Consider the following 6,161-nt stretch of genomic DNA (forward strand, 5'->3'; position numbering starts at 1 on the left):
TCACTTCGCGTGACCTCCGGAAGGTACCTATGCCAATTTTGAGGGTAGTGTTAAACTTGATCATGCTGGGCCGTCAGGTACCAGTGTGTCTTAGGGGGGGTAGAACGGTTTTCATACCGAAAAAGGAGGGTGCACGGGATCCAAGGGATTTCCGTCCGATAACAGTAGCCCCAGTGCTACTCAGATTGTTCAATAAAGTAATGTCTCGACGGCTCCTCGCCGCGGTAGACCTTGATCACCGGCAGAGGGCTTTCATTCCTGTCGACGGCTGTGCGGAAAATGTAGCCATTCTGGCTACCGCATTAGATGAGGCTAAGACCTCGAGGAAACCCCTGTTCCTTGCCAGTGTGGACCTCACCAAGGCGTTCGATCGGGTTTCCACGGAGGCCATCCTACGGGGGGCAGCCCGTGCCGGTCTCTCGGCACCGTTTCTGGAGTACCTGCAGAGTCTGTATGGAACCTCGGAGACGGTGCTCGGGTATGGAGGGAAAACGCTCTTGGTGAGGCCCACTACTGGGGTGAGACAGGGAGATCCTCTTTCACCTGTACTGTTTAACCTCGTGCTGGACGAGTGGCTCAGCGACCTCGACCCCGAGATAGGGTTCACTAGTGGGGAGTTTAAAGTCGACGCCATGGCTTTTGCCGACGACCTGGTCGTAATGGCGTCGACTCCGCGGGGACTCCAGGAAAGACTGGATGACCTCGCGGCCTTCTTGGGCCCACGAGGTTTGGAGATTAACGCTGCCAAATCTTTCACACTTGCCCTCCAGCCGTCTGGGAAAGAAAAGAAAGTTAAGGTTGTCACAACCACCATCTTCCATGTCAACAACGAGCAGCTTCCCGCCAACGATACAGCGACGGTGTGGCGCTACCTGGGCATCTCGTTTTCCGCCGCAGGCAGGGCGCCCATGCCATTGGAGCGGGAGCTTGCGCTGCTGTTGGGTAGGGTGTCTCGGGCACCTCTGAAGCCTCAGCAGCGTCTGGTGGTCCTGAGGACCTACCTGATGCCTCGTCTCTATCATCGTCTTGTCCTCGGCCCCTTTACGGCCAAGCTGCTTGTCAAGTTGGACCGCCTCGTGCGTGCCTCGGTAAGGCGTTGGCTAGCACTGCCGCATGATGTGCTGCTCGGCTACATTCATGCAGAAACTCCGGCCGGCGGGTTGGGAGTCCCCTGCCTCAGAACCGCCGTGCCAGGACTGCAGATGCACAGGTACGAGCGTTTGGCACAGAGCAGCCACCCGTCCTGTGCTCAGACCCTGCGTTGCCGCCTCATAAAGGAGGCCCTACGGCACGCCGATCGTCTGTGCACGTACGAAGGTGCGCAACTGCGATCCAGTGAAGCACGTTGCCGGTTCTGGGCGGGGAAGCTCCACCGCAGCTGCGACGGACGTGCACTCGCTGAGTGCGGCAATGTGCCCGGCTCACAAAGATGGGTGGCCGAGGGAACTCACCTCTTGCCTGGCCGGGAGTTTATTGATTGTGTCAAGTTGCGTGTGAACGCCATGCCGAACCGGACACGCACGAAGCGCGGTCAGGGTGGCAGCAAGAGATGTCGTGCTGGCTGCAACGAGCCGGAGAGCCTGGGACACATCCTTCAGCGGTGCCACCGCTCTGACTTCAAACGTATAAAAAGGCATGACAACATTGTAGAGGAGCTTGCGACTCGCCTGCGGAAAAGGAGGTGGGATGTCCGGGTTGAGCCCACCGTACAAACGTCGGAGGGTAACCGTTTCCCAGACCTCGTGGTGTCCAACAGGGACACGCAGGTTATTTTGGACGTCCAGGTTGTCGGCCTTCGCATTAGTCTGGGTGATGCGCACCGTCGGAAGGTTGCAAAGTACTCCTACCGGAGGTCCTGGAGCAGGTGCGGGGGAGCCGTCAAACGGATCCCCTTGTATCCAGTGTCACCCTTTCCTACAGAGGTGTGTGGGCGTCCGAGAGTGCCCAGGTTCTAGCGGACCTGGGTCTCGGACGCGAAGATTTTAAAGTCCTAACAGTGAAGTGTCTCCAGGGGGGCCTGGTGTGTTTTCGTGTTCATCAGCAGATGACGACTGTGGCGTACCCACGGGTGATGGCGCGTTTGGCGCCCTAATAGTGCCTCCGCAACTAACCCCCCCACTTTCTAACTCAGTGGGGGTTTTGAAGGTCGCTCTCCCTTGAATGAGAGTTATAATACGTTTTTTCTTCCTTTTGTCGGGTGCGGGGGGTGCTCACGCTTACCTGGAGAGGGCGTAACTCGGTCCCCCTAACCCCCTTTTCCTTTTCATCTGGGGTCGGGTTGGGTTCCGTTTGGGTCCCTAGTCGGGGGGTTAACTCTCCCGAACTGGGGGCTGGACGGCCGGTTCGTTCCCCAATGGGTTCAAGCCACAGTGCCCTTCAGTCTGCCCGACGATGAGGGAGTAAAAGATAAAAAAAAAAAATAGCCAAATGCCTCGTCATTTGGCTACCGAAGAAGACGACGAAGCTACCGGTTCAACATTTGGTGAGCTGTATCGTTCCAATCTCTTTAATTTTCTTACTAGATTGCGCTGAGATTTCGGAAAGGTATCGAAAAGATAGACGATACTTTTCCGGTCATTTTGATACCCACATTGTCATATCAACTTAAATAATTTCTTCGGGAATCGTGTCCGAGTCCACTGCCTGTGCCGTGCCCCAATTCGGGTACGGTGGGACAGCCTTGGCCCCGGTTCTCGTTAAAAACTGAAAAGAAAATAGAATGAGCTATATCTCGTGAAGTCCTGGCTTGAGGAAGAATACTTGCTCTACGGAAAATTGTCAGATTTGCGGAATTGCCTGGAATTTACTCGGAATAGTTTTTGCTAGCTTATAGCTATGCATCCGAAACACCAACTATTCCGTTCTTCTTAATTGGCTCAGCTCTTGCTACTTCTTGTTTCCACTAGGAAACATGCAGGAAGGATCTGGTGGAGAGACAGAACAAGTGGAAAGGGGAAGAGGGGGAGATGATGAAGGAGGAGGGGGAGGAGGCAGACAGGTGGGAGGAGGGGGGAGAGGGGAGAATGCTGATATTGAGTCAGACAACTTTTCCGATGTAGTGACATCCATTCAAATGAAATTAATACAATTACTAAGTAATGAGAAAAATAAAATCAATAAAGATACTAGTAGTCAAATCCAACTTCTTTTTGCACAAATGTTAAACATCAATGTAAAACAAGAAATCGAACTCGCAGCTCTGCGGGCCACAGTAAAAGAAAAAGCAAAAGTTCCCACATATGCTGAAGCATTGGCTGCCAAGCTGCCAGTGGGATCATTGACAAGGGGAGTGGCTAATGATGTTGTCCCTCCTCCTACTTTAGAGATGGGGGGTAGGGAGGTTCCTGCTGGGCAGGCATCAAGAACGGGCCATGCTCTTCTTGTATATTTAAAAGATCCAACAACTTCACCATCCAAAGACATTAAAGTAATCTTAAAAAAATACTTCGAACCACAAACTCTAGGACTAGGTGAAGTAACACTAAGAGACATACGAAATGGTATTGCAGTGCAATCGCCATCATTAGAAGGACTCCAACATCTGGTTGATGCCATAAACGAACACCCTAACACCAAGGATGTTTTTGTATTAAAAAAACCATCAAGGAGAAGGCCGCAGTTCAGGGTGTCTGGGGTTGACCCAGACCTTCTGTCTGCTGAGTTCCTTTTGACCCTTCGGGCTCAAAATCCAGAGGTACAAATCGAACCTGAAGAATTCACTATGAGAACATTTTATAAAGAAAAGTCAGGAAACACAACTTTTATTTTTGACCTCACTCCATCAGGATACAATAAAATAAAGCATGTAACACGGTTGACGTTGGGTTGGACATCCTGTCCATTATACGAAAACTTTTATGTTCCTAAATGTTACCGCTGTTCCAGTTATGGTCACATAAAGAAATTTTGTACATCTGAATCCGAATACTGCGTCAACTGCGCAGGCAGTCACACGACGGAGCAGTGTCGTGTGGCTCGTCCTGAGGATAAGCGGTGCCGAGCTTGTGTCACACGCCGTGTGGATGCTCGGCACCACTTTGGAGCGCCGGCTTGTGGATCCTTAGCGTTCCATGAGTCGCGTCTGAGGGGACGTACAGAATACCCTCCCTAGAACAAAGATGTATACAATGTATATTTTGTATATAGAAGATCAGAAACAAAGGGTGTACATAGATGTAAATAACATGTATATAGTAGTTTTGCTGGATCAAATAGCTCATGACTACAAGATTAGAAGTATTACAAATTAATTTAGCTAAATCTAGAGCGGCAACAGCTCACTTAGAACAGACATGTAATGATATTAATCCTAACTTTATTTTTATCCAAGAACCCCATGTGTACAATAACAAAGTTACAGGTATTCCACTCCAATATACAACCATAGCAGCGCCATCTCCTAAATGTGCTATTATAGTACGAGACAAAACATGCTCTATTTTTACATTAATTTTAAACACAGATATGATAGTACTTAAATGTAGTTACACCGATATAGAAATTATATTAATAAATGTATATCTGTCTCCTAGAGCAGACTTCAAACAATATTTATTAACTTTAGACTCTATAATTAGTTCTTTCAACAACACTAAAACAATAATCGGAGGGGACTTCAACGCTAAAAATACACTTTGGGGTGGAGACATAACTGATGATAGAGGAGAGAAACTAAGTGAATTTTTATTATTACGCAATTTATTTCCTTTAAACAATAGGTATTCATTACCTACTTTTAAATCAACCAGAGGCACAAGTTGGATAGACATCTCAGCAGTTTCCGGAGATTTACTCTCAAAGGTAACACACTGGGATGTCCTTGATACCGAGAGTTTAAGTGACCATCAATATATATCATTCGGATTGTTTAATACTAAAACTACACCGATCAAAAAAATTACGTTGAAGGGTAAGATCAGGCTCTACAACTTAATTCGTAATGATTACTGGTTTGAAAATATTAATATTCAGTCAAATAAACACTCAATAGACCAAGTTTTATCTCTCTTCTATAATAAATTTAATAGATGGGTCAAGCAATGTGAACGGAATGTTAAAGAACAAAAACGAATAACACCATGGTGGAATGCTGAATTACAACTAACACGGTCTCGCAATAATGCTCATCGTAGGAGATATCAAAGATGCCACAATATAGAACTGCGGAATACTTATAAAAGAGAGTATTATGATTACAAATGTTATTATAAGGACCTAATTATATCTGCCAAAATGACATCATGGCGAAATTTATGTTTCGAGGCAACAAGAAAATCACTATTTGGGATTCCATATAAACTAGCATTTAATAAAATTACCACTGTCACTCCATTACCTCCCATTATCAAAACAGATCAAACTTATACCACCTCTCATATAGAATCCATTATGTATATTCTCGATACAATTTTCAGAACAGACAGTTTCGCAACTGATTCGCAGTTAATTAGTACCTTACGGCAGCACATAATTAACCCTCATTTAGGTCCTTCTGACCCAAATTTTACTTACCAAGAAATAAATACAATTATTACTAATTTACGAACGAAAACAGCACCAGGTTTAGATAAAATTACAACATCTAATATAAAACAGCTTTGGCAACAAAAGACTACCTTTATGTTGTCTCTTTTTAATTCATGTTTAAATGCCGGATATTTTCCTAAACATTGGAAAAAAGGTAAAATAATACTTTTAAATAAACCTAACCACCCAACAAATGAAGTTAAATCCTATAGACCAATATGCCTTAATTCAATTTTTGGAAAGGTTTTAGAAAAGCTAATATATACAAGACTGTATTTTTTTCTTGTATGTTCTAAATTAATACATCCTAATCAGTACGGGTTTACCCACAATAGATCATCTACTATGGCATTATATAAACTCGTTCAACATATCGAATATATTAAGGGAAATTCCAACCTAGCAATAATACTCTCTTTGGACTTTTCAGGAGCATTTGACTCTCTCTGTTATCCATTAGTTTTAAATTATTTGACACTTCACAAATGCCCAGACAACATTTACAATATATTATCCTCTTTTCTTGTATGCCGGTCAGTAACATATATAACATCTAATTTAATTGAAGTAAATAAAGAAGTCTCTTTGGGATGCCCTCAAGGTTCCCCTTTGAGTCCAATCCTATGGAACATTCT

Source organism: Ixodes scapularis, unplaced genomic scaffold (assembly GCF_016920785.2).
Source record: "Ixodes scapularis isolate PalLabHiFi unplaced genomic scaffold, ASM1692078v2 ptg001158l_1___fragment_3__unscaffolded, whole genome shotgun sequence".
NCBI classification, from domain to species: Eukaryota; Metazoa; Arthropoda; class Arachnida; order Ixodida; family Ixodidae; genus Ixodes; species Ixodes scapularis.